The sequence below is a fragment of the Poeciliopsis prolifica genome, unplaced genomic scaffold (genome assembly GCF_027474105.1).
Source record: "Poeciliopsis prolifica strain line A6 unplaced genomic scaffold, Auburn_PproV2 SCAFFOLD001, whole genome shotgun sequence".
Classification (NCBI taxonomy): Eukaryota; Metazoa; Chordata; class Actinopteri; order Cyprinodontiformes; family Poeciliidae; genus Poeciliopsis; species Poeciliopsis prolifica.
In genome coordinates, this window is record NW_026562376.1 from 16,448,193 (window position 1) to 16,465,755 (window position 17,563).

Genomic DNA, 17,563 nt, shown 5'->3' on the forward strand with positions numbered 1-17,563 from the left:
ATTTTGTCCCTGAAGTGGCTTCACGGAAACAATACAACAGTTGTGGCCCATTTCCTGGATACATTTTTCTATGTTGGCTCTCATGATCTCCCCCTGATAATCAGATTGTCCGATTTACATTCCATTTATTTGTGCTCATTGTGCACTTTTTTCCTAGCTGTTTTTTCCTTCCACCCAACTTTCCAGTATGACTGAAAATGACCCATTGTATTTATTGTAAACAGGGTAATTTCTTGTGTGTGTGTTTTTTGTTTGTTTGTTTGTTTTAGAAATATCATTTTGTTTGTTTGTTTGTTTTACTTTCCCTTCCAAGATGTCTCTGCTGGACATCTGTGAAATCTGTGATTTATATTTATCCCCCCCCCCCCCCCCCCCTCAGGATTGTGTTTGTCATTTAATTTCTGTATTTGTAGTCACTTTCATTCAAAACCAAAAGCCATGCAGAAAATATGAGCAATTTTGTGAAGGCATTTTACTGAAATGGAAATTCAAATATGAAACACTGCTTATAATAATTTTCCCTCAGACTTTGTCAGCAACCTTCTGATCCATTAGTTTATTTTATCATATTTTAGAAGGTGGTCTTTGTTCTGTATTTGTGTGCAAAAATGTTTTTAATGCGTTGCGTTTCATTTAGGATTTGTAAGCAACGGTCGTAAAGTTGAGTCTCTTGACTTTACTGGGTGTTTTCCGTCGTCCTAACAGAAGAAACTCCCTGCTCTCCTCCTCCTGTACTGTATTGATTGTAGGGGAGGGAATGAGGAAAAGCTGAAGCCAGGTTCAGTGGTTGTGTAATTCCTGCGTGGAGGAGGGGCACGCAGGTGACATGGCAGACCCGTGCGCTTGGTGCTGCATGGGTGTGGAGGGCCTCGGTGTCAATGAATGATTCAGGGGAGTGAGAGGGAGGGAGAAGAAACTGCTTTGTCTCGTCCCATTAGAGGGGGACTTGAAAAGCGGAGGTGGGGGGGAGTCTGGCGGGGAAAATAGAAAGTTTCCTCCTCCTGTTGTGGCATCAATGCAACCAATTTTTGCTTTTAGTATCCCTGTGTGTGCGTCTGAGTGTCTGGGGACAGTTTTGCATAAATCTCTTGGTGAGAGAGTGCACATTTACATGTTTGCCCACTTACTAATCTGTCCAGGCTGCATCAAAGCACTGAAAGCTCCACCAAAAATAACAACATCCTCCAGGCTTCAGGTACAGCGTTCATAGGAATGACTTTTGGCCTGCTCTTGTTTCAGTGAATCCATTTTCAGTTTGTTGTTCAAATAGAGAACGTGTCAAAGTCGCACTGCATGCATTTTCACACCTTCTCACTGACTGGGTTGAGACTTTTTTTTTTCTATTTCTGACGTAATCGATTTCATGACTTCAAAAAGTTTTTCTGTGTGGAGAGAAGTCAACACTGGGGTCAGTGACTTACACCAGTTTGGGGTCCATAGGGAGGCTTTGGCCTGCGTGTCATTCCCCCCAACAATCTTGAAATAAAGATGTCATCTATAATCGTGGCTAAAGAAAAAGAAATGCAACTAATAACCCTTCGTAGTTTTAGATTGAACTTACAGGTTCAATTGTATTTTAGCTCTGATCAGTTTTTGAGCAATCTGGCCAACTAAAAGACAAACCTGAGTGACGGCAGACCTTTATCTGCAGACGAGTACATCACTATCTTTTATTTTTGTACAAGTGATACAAGTGATGAATCTGAAAGAAAGATTCAGAAATATTCTCAGTTCAAAGTCTGATGCAAATGTAATCTGAGTGATTCAATAGTTTCATTTTCAGTGGTTTATATTTAGTCTGCAATGGTTTTAACTCTGATTCAAGTATTCTTCAGGTCTGGATAAATATAGCATTGAAAACTTATTGCAGAAGTTTATACTACATAATAAATAACTAAATATAAAATGCAGTTTCCTCAACCGGTTTGGATTTTATAGTGGTTTTTGTTTGCTCTTTTTTTCATCCTTCTTTCTTTGTCTGTTAATTCAGGCAACATTCAATCCCAGCATCAAATCAGGCTTTTATCAGCTCGTCCTTGTAGCCAGTCATGTCTGCTCTTCAGTCCAACCAACCTTTTGTACATTACTCTTCTCAATCACCAACTAAGGCCTCAATCAACCCCTTTATACATTCTGATGTCTTACCAGTCCAGCTTTTATCCATCTTTCTGTGTATTCATTCATCCAATTTAAACGTTATGATGGGGAAAATCATAAATCTTCTCCTTATCCAGCCTAAATCTTCTCCTTATCCAGCCTGTTCCTGCACCAGACTATAGTCTGAGTAACTATAGCACATGAGCGTTTTTTGGCTTTTGAGACTGTGAATGTAATCTGTTCTATATTTGGCAGGTGTGTTTCCTAATCTGATGTCGCTGCCTGTTATTCTGATTATGCTAAAATGACATTGCCCACCATGGACATTCGCTTGTCTCCACAGTAGGACTTCATTAGCCAGATTTCATCCTGTAAACTATTGTGATATACCCGATAAACTAATGTATCGGGTATAAACTAATTCCCAATAAACTAATGTAAGAGCTTATTGGGTGTGGGGAGATAATAAATATTTATAGGTTATCAGTATCAGAAGGGCAGGAAATCATAATATCTTGTAACCTGCTTCTTTTTGGACAAATATACAATTGCATGTCATTGGGCATGCAATTGTATATTTGCATGCCCAATGGACATGACGATGGAAAATGAGCAGGAAGGGCTACATTGTTCTTGAGATTAAATTGACTCTTTTTACTTCTGTAGTCTTTAGTCCATGGGCTATAAATATATATTTACCACTGTAGATAAACATTGGGTATAACTGTAAGACAAAATGTTAATTTATAATCGGACGATTATGAGATTGTTGCTCAAATCACTCTGACTGTGTTCCAATGTGGTGGAGCTGAAAAACTGAATCATCAATAACCCAGTGGAAAAAAAATGATTGTGATAAGATTTACAGCAATGCAACATCATCATTGGTCAGATATGGTTTTTATCTTTTATTGCTCCTCGTTTCTGCTTATGAAAGGGCAATAAAGCATGTGCTGCTTTATAGCAGCTTTATGGTTCCACTGTCATGGCAGAAGTTCAACTATTTGTCAGTTTGTTCAACAGGAATAAACTGAGGATGCTCACCAGTGAAATACAAATATGTAAGAGTGGTGGATATTTTTAAATAGAAAATTAGCATATTGAAATGTTAACACCTCGGATAAATGTGATGAATCGAATTGATTATCTTGCTGTAAGAATTTGAAAGGCCAAAAAGCACAAAGTAGGGCATAAGGCACTACATATCTTTTGCTGGTTGGTTTTACAGGTGGTGTCTGACAACAGTCACGTTACTTTCAGATTGCACAAATCTATTTCAAATTATTCGTCAGCCACATCAAGCGTGACTTTAGTTAGTTATTTGCCAAAATTTATAGAGATGGATTCCATAAAGAATATAATCTTCCTTTTGACCTTGATGGGAGTTAAATATCTACTCTGATAATACATGGGAATCGATGGTCTTATTCACCATGTTCTGAGATGCAATAAAAACACATCTTTGCAGGTGTTTGGAGGTGGGGAAACAAAACAAATGATTAAAAAAAATTAAATAAGAAATCAAGTCTGAATAGCGAGCTAAAACAGCAAATTTGTTTGAGAGACTTCAAAAACTTTTGGCAGCAGCTTGTTGTTGGACAATTGCAATTATATAAGTAATTGACTATCAATTATTCTGACGATTAAAAGATGCAAACCTCTCACCCCCCAAAATAATTATTTTTTGGAGTTAGAAAATAAATACTGCATTTTATTGTACTGCCTAAACTGCTATAACATAGTCTTTCATTCCTGAACGCTTGGTCATTTGTAGCTAAAGATTCATCTGCAGCTAAATAAACACGTCTAACATCAACATGTGAAAAGCTCAGTTCTTTCTGCTAAAATATGTGCAGTTCATTACTGCTCTGAGCAAGTTGTTCATTCAGCAAATGACCTTTGAGTGTGTACTAATGTTAATGATTGAACTAAATTGGTTGACAATAATTTTAATCAATTCATTAAGATGAATTGTTTCCAGGGTTTGCAGACCGAATGCAAGTTTGATAAAGTAACACTTATAAACCACAAAGAAGAAGCCTTTCCTCATCAGGGTACATGTTGGTTTATGTGGTTAAAGCTGTTGTCAATAATGTGGATGCAGATTCTTGCTGGGTACAAGAGTTGATTACTGATTAAAAGTATTCTTCTGCATTTCATTGAAATCAGATTGCTCCTTTGCTGGTCTGTCATTTAAATGCTCTGGAGACGCTTTCAGGAGAGATTGTGATCTGAAATGATGACCTCCTGGCAGTAAAAGTGAAAATGTGTAATTTTCTTTTGTGTCATCAAAAGATGGCAAAACAAAGACATTTTATGGTACAGACATGGGAGTTTTTCTCTGTTAAAACTCCACACCTTTTCAAGACTTTTACTTGGTTTCCAGTATTTTCAAGTACATTTTATCTTCCCACGCCGTTTACGCGAGCCAGCTTTGAAATCAGAATTCAAATTTGTCATTTTAAAACACTAAAAGTGTCCAACACGGCTGAGTTTTCTTCTTTGGTTGAATGTTTGGCTGATGGAGTCAGGGAATCATTAATTACAAGTAGTTTTTAGATTATCTCCATTCTGGTTACAGTTATGGGATTTTTCTGGTAGATTTGGAGACAGAATTGATCTTCCGACCTTTAAAATGTCGGTGTGGATGGTCCAGTTTAAAGCTCAATCTGCTGGAGAAGAACACTTGTAGGTGCTGGCGCCTATGACTGTGACAACATGTGCATGCATGTGTGTTTAGGAGCAATGTTCCAATCAAACAGAGGGCTGTTTACACCCTCAACAGCTGGAACTGGTCAGCGATGCATGGCTTCTGCTCAGAACCAGTGATGGGAACTAGTTAGTCTGAGGGGAAAGTAAAACCACAACTTGATTCGATTTGTTTGCGGATCTGAACGTCTGTTTTGTTACTTAGCTTTGTTTAAAACGACAACAGTGATGACCTTAAGAAAATGTTGCTACCCATCAATCTGGGAAGGGTTGGGAGTCCATTTCCAAACTACTTAGTCGACCTGTTTGCTTCCTGAAATATTTTTCGGAAAACGCTTTAAAAGGCTCCATATCTCACCAGGCGTGGAGGTCATCAGCTATTTTATACAATGTCAGAAAACACTGTCACATGTCCACATGTGTCAAAACCGTCCTCCATTTCAGACTGGACCGTAACATGTTAAATGTTGATGACAAGACGATTACAAAAAGTTTTAAAAAATCTTACTTGTATGGATTGGTGGATGGAGAAAGCATCTGATCTCTAAAAGGAGTCCTTTAAAACCTGTATTTGAAGGAATGATAATAATTCTCGGAACAAATGAGACAAAAGATATTTGGGTATAATCTACAGCTCTGGGCACTTTAAAGTCACCAAGTGGCTTCATTTTTATTTAAAGTAAAATGTTTAATCTTGTTTTTGGTCTCTTGCGGTTAGATTTTTTTAAAAAAGAGTCTGTTAAAGACCAACATTTTCCCAATATCCAGGTGCACCCTTGTTTGCTCTTTGCCGGTATCTCTGGCTTTATCTGGAATCAAAGCCACTCTGCCTACAAACGTCAGAAATGCTCAAACATCTGACTCACTTTCGTTCCACCTGGAAAGCTTGTCACCATTTCTTTCTCACTATCATCGAGTTAAAATGTAAACAAATCTAAGGGTGAAAGGTCACAATCTAGCCCCACGGGTGTGAGCTTGGCAGGATAGTAGGCGCATTGTTGAATTAAACAAATGAATGAAAGAACAATGGGAACGGTATGGAGACCAGCAGAATCTGTTCATGTGGAGTAGAAAAGAAGCTGGATAAATTACTTTGAAAGCTTTCTGACTGCTCAAAGAAACAAACACTAGCAGTACGAGACAGATGAATTGGTGCAGCCCAGGACTTATTGGAACCCATGCTGGGTTCCAATAAGTGTTTGTGGATGGAATGCTGCGGGGCGAGTGGGTCAGGCTGGTGGAGTGCAGGAATGCAGATTTTTATTGGCATGGATCGTTCTCCTGTCAATGATGGGATTGTCTTCTGTATGAGGGCACAAGGAAGACGGGGAGGAAGGAACAGACACTGGTTTAAAAAAAAAAAAAAAAGAAATCCCACAAAAATGGGTCAAAGTTGAACAGATTTGGAATAGTGCTAAATATTACAGCATGGAAACAAGGTAGCAGTCAGGAGGAGGATATGGTTTTAGGTGCTTTATGACCACAGGAGTTAGACCACCATAAACGAAGTCTTAAAATATCACCATCATAATACATGTGGACATGTGACAGTGTTTTGCACAGAACACTGTATGAGCATTGATTAGTCGCTTCATCTGCTGCTGGTTTTACAAAAGTTTTACAAAACTGCTTTATGCATTCCTTCCAACCTCCTACTAATATTTTAAATGTTTTTTTGTCAGGTCTTTGGACTTTGATGACTTTTTAAAAAAAATTCATATCCAATACTTAAAAAAAAGACAAGTCAATAATTAAAAGATCTAAGAAGCATCAGTTATGAAAAGATACTTTCAATTAGTGGCTGTATGTGAGTCACCTTGTTTGAGCCAATATCGTTGTTTTGTCTGGTTTATGGGTTCAGTTAAAAAAAGGAAACAATGTGGGACTTTGTGGGAGGTTGGCTGTAGCAATGTGTCTAAATGTAGATTTTAAAATAGGTTTTGTTGTCCATGTGTTCTAACACAATTTCTGTCCTTCTGATTTTAGTGACTTCAACAAGAAACTATCCGAAAATGATCAAGTATCAGGGGGCAGAGACAAAAGAAGAACTTTAAAGACTTTGATACATCCTGCGAAATTGTAAATCAAAACCACATAAAATATAAGCTGAAGGGTTTAAACTGGGCTAAAAGTGTTTTTGTAAAGCAAATAATTTGACTTTCTAAAAAATTACACCAGTATTTTTTTAAAACTAAATAATTGACCTCAAGCACAAATGGTGTATTTTTAACTGTTGCTTTTTGTCAACGTAAATATAATTCATGCTGGTAATTAATCTTACAGTGACTATTAATTGAGGCCACAGTGAAGCACAGATTGTCCCAGGTTCTCAGATCCAACTCATGCGTCATCAGTTTTTCCCCACAAACCAAGCGGGCGGGCTGCCTCTTTTACAACTCCTGAGAGCTGCTTATCACCGAGGTGATGCATTACTTGGGATATTGTTTACCCTTGCTGCTATAGAGACACTACTATTAGTGCTCAGCTGGAGGCCTCTGGTGGCTCCGCTCATCGCCACGATTACACCTGAAAAGTAGCGAGACGGCAAGGTTCAGCAGGGAGGAGTTTAATGAATGGTCTGATACTGATGCCAGATGTGACTGATTGATTTCTCTTGGTTTCTTGTTGTCCTGTTTGAGCCTTATGATGTAGTGATGTATTGAGATTTTCATTGAGAAACATATAATAATATAATTACACTTTTATAGTTTTTTTTTCTTTTTTGTTTGCCATCAAAGTACAAAAGCAGCCATAAGATTTTAAAAATGGCCAACAAAAACAAGCTAGAAATCTCACTGAGAGGCTAAATAAACAACTTGATTTCTCAATGTAGTTTTTTACTCTATGGGTTTCTTTGAATATGACAAAAGCTTTATTTCTTTTAACATGGGGCTCTTGTGCATTTTGTTGGACAAACGTGTCTGCAAACTAACAAACAGTTTGGCTAAAGTGAAAAAGTCAGCCACACCCAAACGAGGAGATCCCGCAATCTATTTATTTATATACTTATAACTATTTAGTTTTACTCGTCTCTGGAAGACGAGAGCATTGTTTTTTCTATCACTTGACTGTACTGACCTGTCAGGCTGTCGTCATCATCTCTCCGTTAGTTACACACGTATCAGACTGCAAAGAAGACGGTGATGTTTTTACATCCCTAAACAGTCTTCAGCTTAGTAGGTTTAACAGTATGTTATGAGTATGTATCAACTTTGTATACTTAAACTTATATAATTTTAATTTCATAATTATACAATTAAAATTGGTAATTATAATAATTACCAATTTAATCAGGTTACTTTGTACTTTATTATGATTCATTAATGCATATTAAAAAGAACTGGTGCAGAAACATGTTAGTAATATTTGTGGTGTTCTGTTTTATTTTCTTCGTATCGATGCATTGGATAGTTGATCATAAATGATGATGAAAAAATATTGAGCTGATGCCGTATGTTCTCATATTGTCATTTAGTGACATGTTTGAAAACTGCTACAATTTGAGATTTTATGCATTTCTACTCATTTGGCGTTTTTATTTTAATATTAAAGATAATTTCCCTTTTGGTTGTTGCATATTTGTATATTCAAAGTTAAATTGAAACCCTTGTAAAACATGTTAAAAATGAGGAAAACCCCCAAAATCAACAAGCCTGAATTTAAAGAGTTATCTTAAACTACAGGAGTAAAGGTTGATTATGCAGCTGAAATTCTGTATATATGGCAAGTTATCTTCAAATGAAAGACTTTTGACACAGTCCTCAGTACTGTTGAGCTGCAGCAAGAACGTCCTGGCTTCAAGTCGCAGGATGGGGTTGACTCTGTGAAGGTCAAGTTTTATACATATATATATCTATATATCTATATCTATATCTATATATAGATATATATATTTAGGATCTAGTGGCCATTATAGAACAAGAAATTGGTAGGAAATACGAAGGAGAGAGAAGGGAAAGTGGGTATCGAACCCAGGAGAACCACAAGGAGAACCACAGATTGTCTAAGCGTCTTACTGCTCTTGACAAAAATAGCACAAGTCATAAGGAATTTTTTTGTACTTTGATTTTTCTGCATCTTTAATTATTAGAATTTCTTTCAAATGTTAGAAAATTGGGGAAAAGGATTCAATGTCATTTGTTAAACTTTCCAACATCCCGTGGGAATGATGAGGTCAAAAGTCTAATAATTAAAAGAATAAGACCTCATAATGAGATGTTCAGTTAACCAGAAGGTTACTCATTAACTCTTCCTTAATTTACCATTGTAGAAAACCAGTTTAACTTTTTCTTTTTACCTTTCCGAAACTCAGACATCTGCTCTTCTTCCTGTTTTTATTGCTTGATATATATTCCCACATTGCATACAAACTATTCCGCACTAGTTTGAGACGCAGCTTACAGTCTGTATTTATCTTAGCCCTCTGCATGCAGCGCTAAAACAGAATCCCTCTATAAAGTTCATTAATGATTTATTTTACCTCTACAATGCACCTTGATTTCATCCAGGAGAACAGTAGGTGGACGTCTGGCAGTAATTTCTTCTCTTTAGGAGATGTAACGCTCACAAAGCAAACCCACTAAGTGGACTCTCCGTGTGTTTGTGTGTGGTAACATGACACCTTGTTCACATCTTCGCTGCTACAAAGCGCTTCTGATCGTTGTACATGCTCAGATCAGGCGCACAGAGATGGGCCACAAAAATATGTGAAATCCCGAGTCCTCGTCACACAGGTTCGACGGGTTCTTTCACTCTCTTCGCCTCCCATCGTTTGTTTTCGGTTGCATCTCCAGTCCCTTGTTAAGGAACTCAGACGTATGTGCAGTAAACTGAAACCAAACACACGGATTTAGATTTTGAGTTTGTCAAGCTAGCTTTGCACAACTTAATCCTTGTTTACGTTTGTTATTCATGAATTATGTCATTCATAAATTATGTTTTAGTTGGAGAGGTTGACTCAAGATTTTCGTTGTTTTCTTTTTAAAAGATCGACAATAAATGTTTGTCATCATTTCTAACAGATTTCTGCCTTATACAGCTGTAAACCGTATCACTGTGTGGACACATATATTTGTTATGCGCTATTTTGGTTTAAAAGTATGCTTCAGAAAATATGAATTAGCAAGAAAAGATAAAAAATGTCAAACGTAAACAAACATGCAACTCAGAATAAAGACAAATACGGTAAAATAAAGAAGTCTTTATTTGGAGCCTTTAGGGTTATTTTTGTAGTCGTAAAAGTGTGGAATTTTATGTCCCTTCAAGTTTGGATACGTATGCTAAAACTAGATATAGAAACCTTTTTAGTTTTCAGATAATATCCACTTATTTAATTATCTAAAAATAGCCTGTCACTGCTGAAGTCACTTAAACCAGTGATTCACGATCACTAATTCGATAATGACTGCATTTTATGAGATTCTGCAGCTCTATCTACAATATAAATCTGCTATTAATATAATAATCCTCATACTCCATTTAAGCCATAACTATAAAAAACAGGTACAGCATGCATGTCCTCAGACTTGTTTAACCTCCATCAGTTAATCGATTCAGTCAAAACAAAAACTTGGTAGTCATGCTAGTTTCCCTCAACCAGGAAAACTGAATTAAGATTATTAGCCAGTTGTTGAAAAGAGACCTCACTAACTTCATGACAGAAGGTGATGTGGAGACCAAGAAAAGTTTAAGCAGGTAAGTTCTCCAGCAACTCTAACTTTAGTTGGTTGACCTGTTCTGGATCCTGGTTTTCAGTAGGGTTTGCCTGGAAATAGTTTTCCAAAACCCTGAACCGGAATGCAAACAGAGCTGTCCAGAACCTGATGACAAGCTGCTGAGGTAATCAAGTGTGTCTGAACTGTTAAAACATGTAAAGCATACAGAACAGAATACTCTGAGGATCCAGACTGAGAAATGCACATCAATAGCAGCACCTAAATTTATGGAGTTTAAAGAAAACATTGAATAGTTTTCACCCAACATGTTTGACAAGATAAATTCTGGTGATAGAGGAACTTTAATGTTGAGGCATTGCAGCAATGGAGAGTAAGTGTTGTGGTGCAAAAAGATCAACATATGTAGATGTTTGGTATGTGATATGTGTAACTGAAACCAAGCAGTAGAGAAGTTAGTCAGTCATCTGCTGATGAGTGTCCAGCCTTGACATTTGACCCGATCTTTCTCCTGATGCTGATGTCAGCGTTGTTAAATTTTATTTGTGGTTTGAAAAAAATTACTGAGAGCTTAGTGTGTGGCTGTTTTTTATTTTATTTTATTAGACACTGTGTATTCTTAATTTCTTTAGTACTATGCTAAGTAGTTCAATGAAACTCAACAGGAAGAAGTTCCTGATCAAGTCTATAACTGTTAATACATTCTTAAGCTGATTTTAAAGTTGAAGCTTCTTAAAGCGTGTTGGTGAAGGTCTTTTTCCTCTTAATAAATAATCAGTTTGGTGACTTGTTCTGTGTTAGTGAGAACCAATCATCCATAATTACAGCTGTTTCAGCGTTATAAAACTCTTCAAAGTGGAAACCTTTGTCCTGGTCTTTCCACAATAACCTCACGTTGGATTCGTTCTGCTGTCACACCCAAGTATGAACGTGCACACATGCTTGTACAGTTGTTGTGATGTTTGTACACACCTATATATTACTTTTATCCAGGATCTGTAGTCTGATCTGATCATTCTTCAATTTGACCACAGTCTGGATTTAGTTAGGGAGGTTTAAGGGAGGCATACAAATCCTTCATTTGCTGCAATAAATAGGAATACAGAAACCCATTTGGACTCATGTAGTACAGAGCTGTCATGTTTATGAACTTCTAGATTAACAAAATTCCATTGTGATCAATGATTAACTTCTTTTTAGTTCATGCAAATATATATATTTAACTCCAAGAGTGGGTGACTATTAAGACAAATGACTCCCATATTCAGACATCACATGAGTTTGGTCATAAATGTAGACATAGGGCTATGGTGGATAAGCTATGTTCAACCTGTTGTTCAAGACCTCATAGAACCACTTTCATCAGCTATAAATCATACTTTGACATCACGGTTTCTTTCTTTCTTTCCAGCATTGATTCAGTTCTTCAAGGTTTATTGACTTTTGTCTCTGCACACAACAGCATCTCATCAGGTTGACATCTGGACTTTGACGGGAGAATTTCAATACCTTGATTCTTTTGTTTTTGTCATTCTGTTGTCCCAGTTTGAGGTGAGCTTGAGCTGCCGGACAAAAGGCCTCTCCACTATCAGTGGTACTGCAGAGGAGTTCATGGTCGCCTCAGTGAGTTTAAGGTTCTACGGTCACAAAATAACCCCACATCATCAGCCCTCCAACAGTGTGCTTTACAGTCTATGTTAGTCTTTTTTTTTCTGATTATTTTGTTTGATTTTCTCTGCTTTGTGTTCTGGCCAAACTTCTCGTGTAGGATTGCAAAATCTCTGACTCGTACAACTTTCTGTTGTCACAAATGAAAATCAAGAAACATTTGATGGTGGAATTGAATATTTTTATTACGTGCTAAAGTATAATGACTCTGAAGTCATGGTTTCTGTTACGTTTTTATCTCTAATGCTTGGTTTTCCTGGTTGAGGGAACTATTCCACACCATGTGTGGAATAGTTTTATCTGAGGTTATTTGCCAGAGATGGTTATCTTCAGCTGCAAGGAGAAGAGATAAATTGGTTTGGATTTAACATTAAGACATAACGTAACAATGAGGTTAACATAATCATAAAACAATAGGCTGTAATAAATATTTTTCCATCATATCACTGTTTTTCATATTGTACCCTTAATATTTTTTTTATGCAATTAAATTGAACATGCCTGAGAAAGAAATTAATTTCTTTGTTTCAAGACATTTTGTTAGAAAATCAAATGAATACAAAAAGGGATTTAAATTTGACAGTTTTCATTTGACCACCTCTGAACCAGGTCAGCAATTCAAACATTGACAATCTGACTTTTGATCTGTTTCACGTATCAAACATTATTTTTTCTGTTCTATCCCCTTCATGTGAAAAGTAGGACCAACAAAAGGCCTTCTCGAACTAAAAATCTGTATCTGGCAGAAAAAGCATCTCCAATCAAAATATGTGATTGAGAGCAGCTTAACTTTATTTATTCTGTGTGCAATGAACTTTGAACTAATGTTGCACGGATCAGGCTTTTCCTGGGAAAATACATTTTCTGGTTTTCTTCTCCGGTCTGACCAGCCAAACTCTAATTACATTTTTGAAGTGTGAGCTTGCACAACCCTGACTGTGGGAACAAAATACGTAGATTCAAAGGCATGGGAGTTGCTAATGTCGTCGTTACAATACCATCTTATCTTTATTGAAGTAACAAACTCCCCCAGCCAGACTTGGGTCAATCTGGGCCACCCTTCCTACCTGCTTTGTAACCAGAGGTGTTAAGAAAGTTCACTTTTATTTTAACCTGTAGAGTCTTTTAAAAATGAGGATTCATAGACATGGTGCTTTTTCCTTAAATTTATAATTTCAGATGTTTGGAAACTGCTTGTAGATATCAACCTGAAGAGGAATTTTGTCACGAATACGGCAATGATATTGGCATGAGAATATTTTTCTGAGTTTTATAAATCAATAAATCAGGTTTTGCAGTGAGGAAACGTTCAGTAGTTTCATAACCGTTACACTGTTCGATTAGGATTAGCCTGACAAACCAACCGAAGCCAGATCTGCTTGAATATCTCGGTCCCAGAAGAAACAACACTAACCTTCGCCCGTACAGAGTCCTGCGGTCCAACAGGCTCCCTATCTCTGACAATAAAAAGCTTAGCAATAAAATCTTATGAGGAAATGAGACGGAAAACATTTTACAAGTGACATGATATGTTCTTGAAATCTGGGTTTGCTTCCCACACAAAGCCAAAGATGTAAACTCAGAAGCTACAGTAAAACTCACCAGTTCCTAATAGAATCTTGGGATTTAAGCTAATCCAACTTCAAAAGAGCAATTCATCAATCAGCATAACATTATGACCACCTACATAGCACTGTTCTGTATTTAACATTAATCTTACAGTACAGCAGCTTTGGAAACTGAATGGTAGTCCAAAACCTGAATAGGTCTGTTGAATCATTGGAGAACTGAACCTCACCTACCAGTATGTGAGGTATTGGTTAAATAATCTGTTCCACGTGATGAAAAGTAGTTTAGGTTTATTTTGTTTCTATAATCAGTGTGCAGTATTTTTTATTCAGTGGAATAAACGGCGACATAGATCTGCTTAATCCTTTAAGGTCTCTTAAAGGGGAAGTTGATCATTCCAAGAATATTTTTTTCTTTTAAGGTTTCTGAACTAGATTTAAACCCAGTTCAAAAACCCAGATAAACCTTTGCGCCAACTCACCACCACAATGTTCAGTTGTTTTATTACCTGCCTGATTCCACTCTTTTGCTTCCTCTTCTTGTAAAGTTGGTGTTATTAAAAAGCATTGTCAGCTCTCTGCTGGGGTTTTTTTTCTCCTACTTGAATGTTCCAGATAAACCTAAAGAATTTTAGGAACAAATGAGAAACAAAATCACTTTGTCTAAAAGACACAATGCTTTGAGGAAATAATGAAACAGGGGTGTTTGGGCTACAAAAACTCCAAGGTCAGATTAAAGAGTCATCCAGTGTATAAAAAAAAACCAACAACAACAAAAGAACCCCAAATAACAGAGCAATATTTAAAGCATAAAATGCTTTTCATCTTTTTGTTTTTAATTGATTGCTTAATTAAAGTGGTGTTATATCAGGCTCCCAGTGGAAGCGGACTGCAGTTTCTGTGTTGTGATGGTACCAGGACACATCGCCGCCCCACTCCGACTGTCCCCTTTGTTTTTCTCATCCTTTCATGCTGTTGCCTCCTCCTCCTCCTGGGACAGAGCACGCCTTATATTTTACTCTTCAAGTTTGCTTTCTCTGTAAATTGAGCTCATTGATTCTTTTTATTAAGATCAATTGTTTTTGTTCACCCTGAAGAGGCTCCCTTTAACTATGAATTATTGTCTCAAACAAACTGGGGTGAGAATCCGAAGAGTTTTGTTGGATCGATAGTGTTTTTAAAAATCTCAGCGTTGTCCCTTTCCACTATAATCCCATTAACAAGTGTGTTTCTCAGCCTGACAATAAGTAGACCAATATACTGAGAGTAATGTCAACATCGCTGCCATACGGAGTGACGTGGGACCGCCGAGGAAGATGGCAGCACGCTAAGAGAGCATTTTCTTTCACATTTATTTGGAATATACACCTCCCAATTCATCCGGTTATAAATACATGTGACACGCTGAATCCTAAAGTCTTTCTAAGAAGCCAGATATTAATTTAACAACAAAATGTCAAGCAACAACAAAGGGTTGACCGACTTAAGCTGCACAGAGGAGAAACATTCCGGCTCCAACTTCATGGAAGAAATGCGGAAAATGAGCGCAACACTACAAATTGTATACGGCATTAATTCGAATCTGGAGGAAATAATGCCACCGAATATGGAACATGCATATATGTTTGGAAATAATAAAAAAAGCTTTAATAACAAAAAAACTGAGTGCTTTTGTTGCCATAGCACTCATTGTCTGGGTTCTTTTCTGAGGAGTTTACTCAGGCACTCCTGCATCCAACACAAACTCCCTCCTGTTCACTTTATCGCTAACAAATAATACTTTTTTTTTTTTTTAAACAAAGGATGTAGACTCAAAATTGTTCTTGCTTCATAGTCCCACAGTGATGAATGCCGTGTTGGGTGTCGAATATAAAGTCTATTGAGTATAGACTTCAAGAGAAAAGTTGCATCGACTGAAAGAGAGATGAGTAAAAAAAATTGAATATTTTCATACATTTAGTGTAACTAAACATGCTGGAATACATCTTGCAATAAAATATAAGATTCAGACTCTACATTTCCAAAGGAAACGTTCATTTTATGACACTAATACTGTCTTGCTTTGTTTGCTTGCCTGCTTGTGTCTGAAACCCGAGACTCGCCCCTCGTTTGACCCATTTTTGAGGATTTCTTGCGTTTTGATGGAATACTGCCACGGTGCTTTTTAGAAAACTAGCATGGATTTAAATGTATTTTACACATAAATTGATCTTATTTTATTTAATAATCGTTACTCAGCAACTTTTCAGTCTATAAAGGGGAAGTCTGTCATCTTATGACCACTGTTCCTTTTGGGTTATAAATATTTGTGATAAGAGTTTATAATTAAAATTGATTGTTGGTGCTGATTTCTGTCTGATTACGTGCTTTTCCTAAGGTTCTTTTAAAATCAGGGTTGTGAGGAGTATGTGTGCACAGTCAGTATCTGCAATAGACAGCAGTCAGATTACTCTCGGATTTCTCAAGCCTTTTTTTTCTCCCATCAGCTGAACAACGTTTGTGTTGCACATGGACTTTGTGTGGGCTGATCAGTCCTCTGGGGTGGTTCAGTATTTCTAACCAAATGAAGTCAGCAATTTTTGGAGTTGATAATCTGGCTAACACTCATTATCTCATCTGCCCAGAAGAATGCAAGTTGTCTTAGCTTGCATAACTTTAAGAGGAAACAGTTGAACTTACGATGGTGGACACACTCCTCAGTGGCGCCTGATCTGACTTGCTTTTAGCTCGACTCCATTTTATGAAAATTTCTCCTGGATTCCCTGAACATGGAGCCCTCCAATGAGCTGTGGACTCTGGTTTGTTGTCAGTAGCTCTATCTTTCTCCAGTAAAGTTTCTAAAGGGTTCATGTGTTCATACTTAGTAGAAACCTCAGTTTTGTCACAACTCATTTTATGGATTTACAAAGAAACGGGTTAAGATAAAACGATGGGAACATATAAGAATGCAAAATTAAGTTGAATCATTATGAGATGTTGCAAAAGGCAAAGCAAGCCACTGGAAAACCAAGTTAAAGCCTGTGTGCCAATGACTCAATAAAAGTAGCTTGGCTTCCTGAGATCGAACATTTTTACAAATCCATGTAATTAAAAACTAAATTTGATTTTACTGTATTACAACTAAAAATGGAGTGGAATGTAAATAACTGAATTTCAGTCTGTCTAGCATGATTACAGCTGGACGTTCTTTACAACCACAAACTTTATTTAATCTCACTGACTGAAGATCCACATTTATTCTAAGGGTGTCAAGCTACTATGACAACTTAAAAATGTGAAAATACTGACCTTATTTTTGGGGGGCACCATTTCCTCATTGAGTGAAACAGTTCAACATTTAATTCCTCACAAATACCAATGCAGTGTGAATAAGTATTTTCACTAGATGCTCAGGTCAGACTCAGCTGGGAAATTAAACAGATTTCTCTGATCGCACTGAGTGGTTAACAGCTAATTTCAAATGAGAGAAGTTATTCATGTACAGGACTTGCTTCAACAAATAAAACCTTGAAGGCACAAAACGTTTTCACACCTGATGTATGTATTTAGCGCATAAAAGTGAAAGAAATTGTATCGTTTATACTCTTTTTACTCTCCAATTACCGCAACCCAACAGCACACTTCTTTGTTGTTCAAAAGTGTAGTCATATAACTAAAAATAAAATGGCTTGCCAAGACTTTCCAGAATCATTTCCTGGTGGTTAATATCCTGTCCAGGGAAGGTGAGCAAAGGAGGAAAAAAAAACACCTAGTGGACCAATTTGCTTAATGAGCAGATATGGATGCATTATCACTTCTAACTCTTTCCCCATTCACTGAAATAGAAAAGCATCACGTGGCATAAAATGC

At 37.0% G+C, this 17,563-nt stretch overlaps 1 protein-coding gene across 2 annotated transcripts in view; it reads left to right on the forward strand.

The window, feature by feature from the left end:
* fa2h (fatty acid 2-hydroxylase) overlaps positions 1-17,563 on the forward strand; it is a 33,316-nt gene that overhangs the window by 1,458 nt on the left and 14,295 nt on the right. The window lies entirely within an intron of this gene.